Source organism: Phoxinus phoxinus, assembly GCF_949152265.1.
Source record: "Phoxinus phoxinus genome assembly, chromosome: 6".
NCBI lineage: Eukaryota > Metazoa > Chordata > Actinopteri > Cypriniformes > Leuciscidae > Phoxinus > Phoxinus phoxinus.
In genome coordinates, this window is record NC_136881.1 from 2,370,719 (window position 1) to 2,386,437 (window position 15,719).

The window sequence follows — 15,719 nt, forward strand, 5'->3', positions numbered from 1 at the left end:
AAATAAAACAAAGTTCTGAGAAAATATTCAGTGTCATATTTTAATGTCTATTGCAATGACTTTCATATATGTTTAAGTGCAACTTATATTCAATTAAAGTGAACATTAAATGTCATATTAGATGACTGAGAGCCACAAAGTTAAAACTGCACAAACCTGTGAATGATGGCATTACCTGCCTCAGATCCAGACTTCATTATGTGCTTTGCATGTTGCATGGCGCCGTTCATATCATGTTGATTCTGCATAAGACACAATATAAGAGTGTTTACCAACAATACACTCTCATAATATCCAAATTTACTGTATCACCTGACATGCAAATACATTGAACGTTCATTGACATAGTATTTATGAGTAAAATATGTTCCTTTCTCAAACCGATTGATCAAATCAAACTGCATTATGCGTTCTGCATGACGGGCATCAACATAATTGCAGGACTCATTACCGTCTCACCTGTCCTTAATAACGGCATTGCATTACACGTGCGAGAGGGTCATGATATCACGCGAGACTCTTTCCCTATCATGCAACTCATTAGGACGTTTTATTTTGTCCAAAGAACAGAAACGCCCCCCCGCAAGCCCTCAAGCACCCATTATCTCGTAGCCACACACCTGCGTCCACCTCCAGCTTAGACGGCCCCAAATTGGCACATGTACACCTGCATCCCGCCTCCAGCACATGCCAAACACACACACACCTGTGTCCTGGCGGTCCTCGAACCGTTTGGACGGGAGGTTTGGGAGTGGTGGGCGGAGTGCTATCCAGATGCTATCCCTCCCAAACCTGGAGTCAGATTTCATCCAGACACGCTTACAGACGACAGTGCTGCAGAATGTCGGTTTGATTGTTCTGAAACAGTTTTGAATTTCGAATTTTGGATTCCGAAAAAAAATGAAGGTTCCAAAAAGGCTTTGATTTGTGCAGGTGTGCCATTTGCTTTGATGTTTTTTTGTTATATGTGACCCTGGACCACAAACCCAGTCTGGAGCCGCACGGGTATATCTGTTGCAATAGCCAACTATACATTGTATGGGTCAAAATTATCCATTTTTTTTTATGCCAAAAATCATTAGGATATTAAGTAAAGATCATGTTCCATGAAGATATTTAATAAATGTCCTACCTTAAATATATCAAAAATTTGTTTTTGTGAGTGGATGCACCAAAATCGCCAACATAAATGCACAACTTTAAAGGAGATTTTCTCAATATTTTGATTTTTTTTGCATCCTCAGATTCCAGATTTTCAATAGTTGTGTCTCGGCAAAATGTTGCCTTACCTATCCTAACACACCACACATCAATGGAAAGATTACCCATAAGCTTAATGAAAAAGTTACCCATAAGTTTTGTGGTTCAGGGTCACGTATGACATCAAGAACTGGAATCGGTTCTTAATCAGGGGCCGGATTTACACAAATCTTCTTAAGAAAAAAGGTCACACTTTAGATTAGGGTCAAATTCTCACTGTGACTTTTGCCTCAATAAACTCCTAATTACTGCTTATTAATAGTTTAGTTTAGGTATTGGGTAGGATTAAGGGATGTAGAATATGGTCATGCAGAATAAGGCATTAATATGTGCTTTATAAGTAAAAAACAGCCAATATCTTAGTAATATGCATGAAAATAAGCAACTAGTTAATAGTGAAAATTGGACCCTAAACTGAAGTGTTACTGAAAAAAGTCATTTCTCAAAAGTTGAGTTAAGTATTTTCCTAAATGCAATTCTTAAAAAAATTGGTAACACTTTATTTTAAGGGGACTACACGTACTTACTATAGTAATAACAGTAAATTATGCATAATTACAAGTAACTAACCATAAACCAAACCCTAACCGTAACTTCATAGTAAGTACATGTAAATTAAGTACTTATTTGAGTAATGTAACTACATCACCTTGAAATAAAGTGTAACCAAAAACTCTTTTAAAACTTTGAGTAAAAAAAAATTTTTTTTAGGGGGTGGGGTGCTGAATTTTGTGCGAAAATGCCAAAATTAAAGAACGAGGTCCCTATTTTAGTCATTTTTGTAGAGTCATTACTGATTTTCAAATTTAGCAAAAAGTCACTTTACTTATAATAACCGACCATATATTACATTATCAAACATTGGTGTACTAGTAACATCCCTTGTACTAGTAATATATATATAATGTGTTATATTGTAAATCTTAAATCTAAACAACCCAGTAAATTAATTACCTTTGCGGAGTTTATCTTAACTTTTTTAAGAGGTTATTTACAATATAAAACTACACATTTAGAAGTTTAGAAATGTCATTTGTACCTGGAGCTCTTAAATCAAGGGACGTGTGTCCTGAAGTTCCTTGTGTAGATGTTGACAGTGAATCAAACGACGAGACGTTTCATTCGGCAACAGAGAAAAGAAGAGAAACAGCATTTTTATGCTAAAGAAGTGTAAAATTGAGGGTTCAGTTTTTTCAACCCAATTTTGGGTCAAATATGGACAAACCCAGCCGTTTGGTTAAATTTGTTTAAATTACATTTTTAACCCAAAGTTTGGGTTCGTCCATATTTGACCCAGCATTTTTTAGAGATAAGCCAGAAAGCATTCAATTTGTTCTTACAGGAGTGTAGAGCTGAGAACGGTGAGTAGGAGGGCCGTCTACTGGATCTGTTATTTATTTATTTATTTTGATGTCTGGGATACACAGCTGTCCTACACACACACACACACACACACACACACACACACACACACACACACATACACACACACACACACACACACACACACACACACACACACACACACACACACACACACACACACACACACACACACACACACACACACACACACACACACACACACACACACACACACACACACACACACACACACACACGTCTCCTGCTGTGTTCCCATCGCATCAGGGAACTGCATATCCTCATCCCTGAGAAAAACACTCCTCGTTTCATTGGCCGGAGACATTCCTGCATGTCCATCCATGTATCTTTAAAACCAGAAAGAGAAAGAGTAAATACGCTTTAAATGGTCAATAACACACATTGTTTTGACACTTTTGCACAATAAATGAATGGATGGATGAATAATAAATATAATATAATATATGAATAAATAATCAAATAATGCCTGTTGGTGTCTCCTATAATTATGCCTTCCAATTTTCTACATTTAATAATTCTGGCTTTGAGTTTAACACTGTTAATTACAGTAGTTACTTTAAAGGTAATTTAAAAAGTTTTAATTTATGCTGATTTCAATAATAAAACATCATTGGGTATCTAGACAGGATGATTGATTAGAATGAAAATCATTATGACGAATGACAACTCAAATGCAGACACATTACAGTAATGACAACTGGCTGTGGAAATGATCATGGAAAAAATGTTACAATGCATTTTTTTTAAAACAGTTCCTTATAATTCCTCCACAATGAACATGTCAGAATTGTTTAAAAGGGAACAGATGTTTCGTCTGCCTCTGGTTTAAGTTAAGAGATAAAATAAAAACAGGGACTTTCCTTGCACATTTCATTCTGTGGATAAAGACTCTAGTCATGATGAATATAATTATTAAACCCTGAGTCACGTCAGGCCAGGAGATCAGCAACGGGAGGACAGGAGAGGAGAAAGCATGAGTGCTTGTGAGTGAAGCTAAAGTAGAGACAGAAGCAGGACACTTGCTACGTAATAAACACGTAATACGCATGTGTACGCCGTCAGTGTTTTCACATGTCAACTTTTTTTATTTTTTTTATTCCCCGCTTGCACCTATTTCAAGGTTTGCGTTCTCAAACACTGTTGTGTGTGAATGAGCGGCCGGAGCGCATTAAAAGTTTTCTGTTAGAACGGTGTCGTGTTAGCGGCCACTAATAACTAATGATCTTTGCAAACGGAAGTGAATCAATCAAATAACTTTATCTGGACAATAACTTTATTCTAGAATGGCTGTAAAGCCTCAACAATCTCTGTTACTGTAATCTCCTATTATCACTGTAAAGCTGCTTTGATACAATCTATATTGTTAAAGCGCTTTTTTAATAGACATGAAAATGCACATTTTGAACTTAAATGGCTGTAATTTAAGAATGCTTTGGAATATAGATGTAAGTCTTGTTTTAAAGAAGACATTTGGCAGATTTTTGTAGAAGTGAAATAAATTAAGTTTATGAAAATGTACAATGTTAAACATTTAATTATTCATATTTTATATAAAATATATATTTTCAAAAACTGGTGGACTCTGGTGGAAAGCCAAAAATCTAAACAAGTTGTGTTTCACATGTTAGGTTGATATCTCAAAAAATGAGCGTTCAGTGAGATTTAGTTTGGGCGCAGTACCACACTTCTCCACTAGTGGACATCACTGCCCATATAAGGGCGCCTCCATTTCCATATGTGGTTTGAGTCTGAACCATTATTTTTACAATTTTCAAACATTTTATGAAGTAGAAATCCTATTCAGAAGTAGTGTTGGAAGTTTGGCAGATTTTGAAATGAATTCAACCTCTAAGAAACATAAAAATAACACGTATGTGCATTATAGCTCGCTGCCACGAATGGTGAATCACGAATGCTGAATCTATTTTTTTTTTTTCTTTATATTTAAAACATTCTCAGACCTTTTTTTTCTAAAAGAATTGAACGGATGCTATCTTTTGAACTCTTGGCATGAAAACAAACTGAGGTTTCTACCATTCTTTCATGATTTTTCATGTTCATCACTATTTCAAAATAAAGGTCTGAACACGCCTTAGGAGTATGACCATATTCTTGTTGCAAATTGATAAATTACGACTCCTCTGTAATTTATTTTGAAAATCAGTCACCAAATATGTAAACTAGAGATTGTAAGCTTTCAAATGATATATAGTTTGTCAAGTTTAGGTTTAGTATAGGATATTACTGTTTTAAATTACTGTTTATTACTGTATATATGCCAATATAAGGGGATAAATGAAGATGATTAGACTTGACCTCCTCATCTCAGTGATTTGTGTAGTTCAGCGGGAGTCAGCGAGGGAAGTGTAGAGATATGCAGGAACGAGCACCTGCTGATATTCCCACTGCTGGAGGAGGATGATTCAGGACACAAACATGATCGCTCTGAACGGCAAACTGTGAGAAATCCCCTCCCGATCGACCTCTGTTCCTGTCAGTCACACACACACCAGTCCTCCTCTGCACTTTCACATGACCACCACACACACACAACCCCTGCTGAGTCACCAACTGAGCTGGACAATCACAGATATACAGTCACCAGCATTAAATTATTCTCATTATTTGTAATCACAACTTTTTATCTTTTGTCAAATCAACTTAGATAAATGTAGTTCAGATAACATAATATTTTGAGTTTCTATTGATTAAACCAATCTCCTTCATTGCATTAACTCAATTGTTTAATTTCAACAAACTCATATTTTTTAGGCAACTTACTTTTTTTAAGTTAAACCAACAATATGTTTTCACAGTGTAGAAAATAACCCACTGAGCAACAGTTACGCTACAAAAAAATATCGTACATTTCAGAAATACGATTGTCATAATTTTAAAGCTACAATATGTAATCTTTTTTCGCCACTAGGCATCGCTAACCTCTTACAATAACAAAGGCGTAGGTTTATGACCAAGTGACGAGATGAATGATGGGACTTGCTGTCAAGCTGATGGATCTAATAATGTTAATGGATGAGTGAAAACATTGATGTTTTTTAACATTACAGTGGTATGAAGCAGGGCGCGATTGCTAATAATAGACAGATATCACACGCGAGTCCCGTGGATATAAAGGAAAAAGTATTTATTCTACCGAACTACCCGCAAGTGCTGAATTATACTCACACAGTTTTTATGACGAATTAAACTTGTGAGGTAACGCAGCGCTGTTCCAATCGCTCTACACTATCATACTAAACTGCATGTATTGAAAGTTATAATGTTATTCAATGTGTTAGTTCGTTTGCTATATGAAACTAGCAGCTTACTAGTAAGCTAGATCAACATTAGAATAACATACTGATCATATTCTAACATGTCATCATGTTGAGCTATATGACACTGATTTGTTTTATGTACATTTGCTCACCAGTCTAATAAAGATTGTTCAAGAGCGGTGTCTAGCTAGCGCTAGCTCTCTGCGTCTCGAAAACACCACGCTGATATTGAGCCTCATTTTAGTTCTCCTTTTTGGTCCCAAAGTCTGCTTGCCATGTCCATAATGTTTGAACGAAATAAGAACAGCGTGCCGCTAAACTTTACGCACTACGCAGTTGTCCACGTCTGTTGCCATGGTTACGTCATGGCTACGGCAGTACGAGCGGAAACCGAGGATAGCACGGATATTGCGTCAGTGACAGCGACAAGTGAACAGGAAGTCAGGTACGGGCCATTATTTAAAATTGGATCACACTGTGCAAGTCATTTTTGGATATTTTATAAAAAAAAATCTTACATATTGTACCTTTAAGCCCAACCTCGTTTCAACTAAATGACACTGAAGTTTAATACGTAATATTCAATATATTTTTAAGGATGTTGAGATGTTTTTACTGGAAAACTACTGAAAAATACTAATTATGAAAATGTTTCAGCTAACCAAGGCTGTATTAATTTAATTTAAAATACAGTAAATATTTAAAAATTAAAAACATTTTTAAAAACAGTAATATTGTGAAATAAAAGGACTGTTTTCTATGTGAATATATAGTAAAGTGTATTTTATTCCTGTGATCAAAGCTGAATTGTCAGCATCATTACTCCAGTCTTCAGTGTCACATGACCCTTCAGAAATCAGGATAATATGATGATCTGATGATCAAGAAACATTGATTATTAGGTATAGTGCACAAAGTATGTGTTTAATTGAAACAGGAAATCTCATGCAGTCAGTAAACACACACAGAGATATTCTCGACATGCAGCTGGTTGTGGAAAAAAAACTATGGCATTTAACCATGACCTTTATATAGAGTGATAAAAAAAATCTGTTTATTTAGGTATTTTATCTTCACTGCTGCTAAAAACAAACTAAAAACAGCAAATTGAGGCATTGAGTTTAGTGACAGAAATTTTTTCACACACACACACACACACACACACACACACACACACACACACACACACACACACACACACACACACACACACACACACACACACACACACACACACACACACACACACACACACACACACACACACATACACACACACACACACACACACACACACACACACACACAAAGGTGTAGAGAATCACATTAACTATCAGTAAAATCCACGAACGAACAAACAAACACAATACTGACGGCCTTCATCTATTGTTTTAGCGTTTCAAACCAAACAAAGCTCTTTTTTGTCACATGTTTTGATAGTAAAGAGCCTCTTTCTGTCCAATAAATGACATAGTTTGTATGTAATGCAATGACATTCAGACATTTATGACTGACTGATGTGTTCAGATACTCTTTTGGCCGCTGAATCCTGTGGCAGATTACCAAGAATAGCTTAACAATATCAGGAACAAGTGTGTGTGTGTGTCTCTGTGTGTGTGTGTGTGTGTGTGTGTGTGTGTGTGTGTGTGTGTGTGTGTGTGTGTGTGTGTGTGTGTGTGTGTGTGTGTGTAAACATTACAGTGAAAGAATGAAAGATTAAAGACGGTGAGAGAGACAGCACGTATCTTTTCGTATGTAAGCACTACGGTAATGTTCGTAACTGTCAATGTTTGGCACTGGGCCCAGCAGTGTGTGTGTGTGTGTGTGTGTGTGTTCACTCGGCCCAGAAGCCAGTGAAATGTGAAACCAGGTGAAGGAACAGGAGGAGAGAGCAGAACGCCTGCGCTTTGTGTTCGTAACAAAGACAACGGCAGCGCTTTGATCCCCAAACACTCGAGGTCCGAATCCATGAGTCACTGAGACCCCCGGGACAGAACAGCATTTCTGACCACTGATCCATCAGCATATAATCATCAGATACACACACACACACACGTCTCACCCACACACACACACAGTCAATGCACCGGTTAATTCCTGAAAGGAAGGATGATATCACTGGTTATGAGGCGTTTAACCCAGACAGGAATTCTCTGCTACAAAAACACAATACGTCTGACATCCAAACATCCAAACACTCCTAACGAATGAAGCGTTGTTTTGTACAGTAGTGTATCAGACACAGTATCTGAGTTAAACCTGTCAATAACATAACAAGGCCATATTTCAACCATAAAAAAAAAAAATCGCATCCAAAATAAAAGTTTGTGTTTACATAATATAAGTGTGTGTACTGTGTATAATTATTTTGTATATATAAATACACACACATGCATGTATATATTTAAGAAAAAATTCTTTATATATTAAATATTTCTATTCATATGTAATATAAATAATATAATATATATATGCAGTATATAAATGCAAATATTTATCAACTATATACATGCATGTGTGTGTATTTATATATACAAAGTAATTATACACAGTACACACACTTATATTATGTAAACAAAAACTTTTATTTTGGATGCGATTAATCGTTTCACAGCTCGAATTTTCATACATTTTTTCTTTTTTTTTTCTTTTTTTTTCTGGAACAAAAAAATTGCATAAAGAGATATTATGGTTTGCAAAATCAATGTAAAGGGTCAAACAAACAATATTTGACAATAATTTAATGTTCATTTAAATAAAATTAATGATAACTGAAATATTAAAAAACGTATATGTTTTGTCAATTTGATTTAACGATAAAGCACCACAATTATTAAAAACAAAAATGATTAAATACGAAATAAAAAATACTTCAAATTATAATGAAAACGGAAAATTTAAAAATTAATTCAAAATATATAAAAAAAATACTACAATGGTACATTAATGATACTAAAATAACACTGTTTTAAACTGATTCATTGAAACAAATCGATTCAGAAATGAATCAGATTTCCCAACAATATAATCCCGTCTCACAGATGGACATCTGCAGACACCAGTACAAACCTAAACCTGAACCTGCGTTTAATTAACATCTGACAAACTTCCTCCACTTCTGAAATGACTTTCAGTGACATCAGCTTTCACACTTACTTCACATTTCAGCATTACAGAGTTCTGCAAACACAAGCTCACACACACACACACACACACAAACACAGATACCTCCTCTACGGTTCACGCTCGCCATGACGAACACACACAGACGCGGTGTGTGTGATATGCATTTTATCTGTGTAACTCTCGCTGGCTGATGTGGACGATGAGCCATGCCTGAGCAGATGTGCAGTGTGTGTGTGTGTGTGTGTGTGTGTGTGTGTGTGTGTGTGTGTGTGTGTGTGTGTGTGTGTGTGTGTGTGTGTGTGTGTGTGTGTGTGACGAGACATTGGCTAACAGGACTGGCATTCGGCTGAAAGAGAGACGAGCGATTGTCTGGAATCGTCACACATGCTGGTGTGTTTGAGACACAATCAAGGCCTTGAAAACCCCGACGACAGTGTGTGTGTGTTTGTCGCAGGGGATGTTTTGACTGTGATTATCGGTGTAAGAATGTTGTTAATGCCTGTTTGACGTGTGTGTGTGTGTGTGTTGCTCTTGAGTTTCCCTGAGTGTAGGGCCGATGCTAAATCGAGACGTTCACAGACAGACGTGAATGCTTTCACACACATTTCTCATCATTCCAGTAAATGTACTTAGTGCTGACGACTCACCCCACACTCCCCAACCACGCACACACACACACACACACACACACACACACACACACACACACACACGCACACGCACACGCACGCACACACACACACACACACACACACACACACACACACACACACACACACACACACACACCCTCCAATTCAATATGATATCTTTGATATATGATGACTCTGAATTTAATAATTATTACTATGAACTTGGAAACAACATTATTCTTCAAGAATGCGACCGCACATATACAAAATGAGTGTGTCCAAATGTAAAGGTTTAAGAATCACTCCTTTGAAAATATGTTTTGAACTCTACTTTTCAAAAGTGTGTGTGTGTGTGTTGGGGTTTGGGTCTCTTCTGCTCACCAAGGCTGCATTTATTTGATCAAAAATACAGTAAAAACTGTGAAATATTATTATAATGTAAATCAACAGTTTTCTATGTGAATATACAGTAAAGTGTAATTTATATCCAGTGATCAAAGCTGAATTTTCAGCATCATTACTCCAGTCTTCAGTGTCACATGACCCTTCAGGAATCAGTATAATATGATGATTTGATGTTCAAGAAACATTTATTATTATTATTATTATCATCATCATCAGTATTTCATATTTTTGTGAAAACTGATACATTTTATTTTTCAAGATTCTTTGGTGAATAGAAAAGTTCAAAAGAACAGCATTTATTTGGAAAAGAAATCTTTTGTAACATTATTATTGTCACTTTTGATCAATTTAACGCTGGATAAACTACCGACCCCAAACTTTTGAATGGTAGTGTATACAATAAAAATAAAAATCCAATGTTTTTCTGATTTATTTATACTGATGTATGGGAATGCATGTGGTTGCACATGCAGAAAAACTAGAACTCTATTACAATGTTGGTGTTTTTAATGCATATTTAGACACTTCTGGGTCATTGCTTGCCTAAAACTATATAAGTCTATCCTCCGATCTTAATGTCGAGACACACGTGGTCCCTCTCATCCCTCCACTTCACTAGGATTTAAAAAACAGCCCCAATTTACTCAATACACCAAACTACTACTTTAGATTTTTTTCAAAGGCCTGAGATAGAGCTTTGAGAAACGCATTGTGTTTCCATCTCAATTAAAGTTCATTTATCTTCATGATCAATTCTCACACGCCCCCCCCTTCCCATCGCCGCTTACAGCTCCACAACACCGGCAGTAATTAATGGACTGAGCGTTATCGATGGCGTTTAATCAGCTAATTAGTGGAGTATCCGAGGCGAGCGGCGTGACGGCGGGTTCTGACCCCTCGTCTGTGTGTGTCAGACCGTCAGAGCCATGCATGAACTACTGCTGACACACAGTCACATTCCTTCATTAAAACACACTGGAGAAATAAATAAATAAGAAAAACAACAAATACCAAAAGTTCAAAAAGTTTACATACGGAAGGAAAAGGAAAATGTAGAGATCGCATTCGACTTTTCACACCGGAAAGTCCGAAACCAAAGTTCATGTTTTTATACATTTTATACATTTGGTAAGTTTTGGTTTTGTTTTGCAATTATGCGAGCGCACTGACGGACTTTACATGACATACAGGCGAAACTCGAAAAATTAGAATATTATGCAAAAGTTAATTTATTTCAGTAATTCAACTTAAAAGCTGAAACTGATACAGTGGGGAGAACAAGCATTTGATACACTGCCGGTTTTGCAGGTTTTCCCACTTACAAAGCATGTAGAAGTCTGTAATCTTTATCATAGGAACTCTTCAACTGAGAGACGGAATCTAAAACAAAAATCCAGAAAATCACATTGTATGATTTCTAAGTAATTAATTAGCATTTTATTGCATGACATAAGTATTTGATACATCAGAAAAGCAGAACTTAAAAGGAGAACTCCAGGCAATTTTTAAGTTATTCTTGATCGTTATACCTTTGTGAGTACTGCCTCTTAACAGACACAAAACGCAATTAAAATGTCTGTCCAACATGAACAGGGTCCTTACATGACAACAAGATGCGTTTAGCAACTTATCCATTGTTTAAATTCACCTAAATAGTGTTTTAGAGACGGCTAGCTGTAGTCTCGCGCTGAAGTCCCGTGGGAACTCCCGTTGTAGCTCATTTACGAGTGAGCGAGCCGACTGTGACAAGATGGCCGCCAGGTGCGGACGTCGACCTCCATAGGCCAGCAGCGCGGACGAGACATCTAGCCTTTATTATGTATATCTTTGGCTGTGACAACGAAAGTGTCATCCTACAGTTGCTTAATAAAAGCAGGCTTTCACAAAACAAACATATATGTGTCATTAGTATGAGAAAAAATGTGATTTTAACTGTGTCGGGCTTGGACAAAAATATCTTAAAGGATTAGTTCACTTTAAAAAAAAACTTTTGCTGATAATTTACTCCCCCCTATGTCAACCAAGATGTCCATGTCTTTCTTTCTTCAGTCGAAAAGAAATTAAAGTTTTTGATGAACACATTTCTCCATATAATGGACGTCAATGGGCCCCAAACGGTTCAAGGTCAGATGACAGTGTCAGCGCCGCTTCAACGGGCTTTAAACGACACCAGACGATGAATACGGCTCTTATCTAGCGAAACCATCGGCATTTCAAAGATAAATAAAAAAGTTTACGTTTTATAAGCACAAATGCTTGCCTTGCTCTGTTCTGTGATGCGCGTTCGTGACGTCACGTGATACACAATTACGTTGAAAAGGTCACGCTTGACGAGTCAGTGTTTACAAATGTGCGGAAGGAGGACCATACACACATATTCAAATGTCTTTGTGTCAGTTTATCGGTTAAAATGCCCATCTCGTGTGCGTATCCTGGTGTTGGAATATTAAAAAGCATAAAATAAAATTTTGGTCAGGATAGAAATTTTGGACTTTTCACAGAAGCGTGACCTTTACAGCGTAACTGCGTATCACGTGACGTTACGAACGCGCATCACAGAACAGAGCAAGGCGAGCATTTGTGCTTATAAAACGTAAACTTTTTTATTTATTTTTTAAATGACGAACGTTTCGCTAGATAAGACCCGTATTCATCGTCTGGTGTCGTTTAAAGCCCGTTGAAGCGGCGCTGACACTGTCATCTGGACCTTGACCCGTTTGGGGCCCATTGACGTCCATTATATGGAGAAATGTGTTCATCAAAAACCTTCATTTCTTTTCGACTGAAGAAAGAAAGACATGGACATCTTGGATGACATCGGGGTGAGTAAATCATCAGCAAAAGTTTTTTTTAAAGTGAACTAATCCTTAGTCGGGCTCGGGTCGGGGTCTGTCAGCTGTTTCTCTACACAATAATGTGTTTTGAAAGGGAAATAAAAAAAAGTTTTCTCCTCCATTTTTAATGGACTTCCTAACGCGCCCACTTCCCCTAATAAACGCTGTAAATCGCCCATTAATGATTTACAAATCCTGCGGTTTGGAGTCATCTTCTGCGTCAGCTGTCGTAAAGAACTGTACAATAACGGGTAACGCTGTGTGTTTTACAGCACTGGGCGAGTGTGTTGCTCAGCCGGTTTAAAGCCTAACGCTGATGAAGATGATGATGGATCCGTGACCCTCGGGCAGAAGCGGGCCGTAAGATCGTTTGTTCCTCGTTAGGAGGAAACGTTAGCGACCCCTAAGAGTCCCAGTGCGGGACGGGTACAAGAGAGAGGATCTTAACAGCTCCCCTGTGCAGGTAATAAAACATCATTTATACATTATTTCAGGCACTTTCCACAAAATGCTACTAAAATAAGGGCTGAAACTGGCTTTGTTTTTCAGCCAATGTTTAGCAAAAGTGATGCTTACATTTTTTATTAGACTTATGGTAACATTTATAGTTTAGGGACCAATTCTCACTAGAAACTAGTTGTTTATTAGCATGCATATGACTAGGGTATTGGCTGTTTATAAGTACTTATAAAGCAGATATTAATGGCTTATTCTGCATGACCATATTCTACATCCCTAAACTTAACAATTACCTTACTAACTATTAATAAGCAGTTATTAGGAGTTTATTGAGGCAAAAGTCGTCAGTTAATAGTGAGAATTGGACATTCAGTGTGACCAAACGTATATTTCCAATAAAACACGATTAATTTGTTTAAACAGTACGTTGGTTGCATTAGTGTGCAAATTAATTGCAAATTAATTCAACAGATATTGTTATTGAATATGATTATATGATTAACAGATTATGGCAACATTGCAGTATGATTCATTTTTTTGGGATACAGTCGAGAAGATCAACACCAAAAAGCCAAATCACATTTTTTGTACTTTCTATGTTAATCTTAAATAAACAGGTCAATAAATAAATAGATAAACAAATAAAATAAAACCAAATTACACATATTTAAATAACATTTAAAAGTTCTCACAACAACAAGACGACATCTCAAACTGGCGAATGAATAAATAAATAAATAAAATAACTTCAAATAAAATAAGATTACATTTAAAAAGTTGGAAAAAAAAAATCTAATAAAAGCCTATAAGTTTAAAAAAATTACATTTAAAAGTTCTCACAACAACAAAAAGCATGACCATTAAATTAATCTCAAATAAATAGAATAGATAAAAAACAAATAAAGTAAAATATATAAAAAAAAAAAAAAAAAAAAAAAAGTAAATTTTGATATGAAAAGAACATGAGAGGATTTTTCCTTTTCTTTTTCCTTTAAAAAATGATGAGACACTAAAGTACGCTTTATTTGTGGGAAGTGCCATCTCTCTTCATACGGCATAAAACAAACACACATGCAGAAAAGAACAAGCGATGCGTTTAAGAAAATTCTCTGAGTCCTAATGGTTTTATTCTTCCTCTCCGGCGGATCCACAAGGGGCCAATTACCCTCGTCAAAGCCCTGACCCGAGAGCAACAAACAAACACTCTCCGCACGCTGTCACCACCTTATTAACCGCTTATGCTTATTCATATTCCTTATGAAGAAAGTTTGTTCAGGACTATATGTTTTAAATATGCAAGTGTTAATCTAGTCACAGTTTCAGAAATGTAGAGCCACAACAATCGCGTGACCTCGAGCATTAGAGCCACGGTTCAGTGGTTTGCATGGGGTCAAAGGTCACTGCCCTTGACATTGGAGCCTCTGGCCTGGCTGTGGCTGCTTAAGACCCCACACACACACGACACACATTTGACTGTTAAAGTAAAACCACCAGTGTTAACAAGCATGGTTTTTTCCCCTCATAAACACTGTTAGATCGCAGCAGAGGTCATGTCTGTGTCAAGAAAATTGTCGAGTTGTGAAACGAGAAGTTAACACAACTGAGTGACCACATGTTTCAGAGGTCATCCTGAGTTCCCGAGCTTCTCCCGGACTAATGCATGAGGTTTAAGAGTGTTCTTGTGGACTTTCTACATCAACGGAGAGTAGACATCACACAGATTAGAGATTAGACAATTTCCAAAATATGAATACTAAGCATATACAGTGTTCAAAAGTCTTGGGATGGTAAGACTTTCTTAATGTTTTTGAAGGAAGTCTCTTACACTCACCAAGTCTGCATTTATTTGATCAAAAATACAGTAAAAAATGTAACATATAATTACAGTTTGAAACCGCTGTGAATATAAAGTGTAATTTATTCCTGTGATCAAAGCTGAATTTTCAGCATCATTACTCCACACTCTAAAAAATGCTGGGTTGTTTCCCAATTTTGGGTAAAATATGGACAAACCCAAACGTTGGTGTCATAAACTGCTCGAGGACGCAGACAGTGGTGATCCAAATGCAGGCTTTAATTAGAGGAGAATCCAGAGACAGGTACAAGGAAACAGGCAGGGGTCAAAACCAGGTAAGCAGTCCAATATCAGAAGTACAATGCAGGGAGAAGGCAAACGGGAAAACCAGATACAGGCAAAGAATCCAGGAACCGTGAAACTAGAAAATACAAAGGAACTCGGAAAACGCTGGGTAATGCAGTAAGACACAAACAATACTGAGCACTGGTGCAACGGGCCACTCAGGCTTAAGACAGGTGCGCTA

The 15,719-nt window shown here is 36.9% G+C and overlaps 1 protein-coding gene across 1 annotated transcript in view; it reads right to left on the reverse strand.

The window, feature by feature from the left end:
• runx1 (RUNX family transcription factor 1) overlaps positions 1–15,719 on the reverse strand; it is a 142,547-nt gene that overhangs the window by 76,698 nt on the left and 50,130 nt on the right. The window contains 4 exon segments of the mRNA XM_079615420.1: positions 157–242; positions 2,300–2,338; positions 2,601–2,990; positions 4,981–5,184. The gene's annotated coding sequence lies outside the window, so the exon portion shown is untranslated.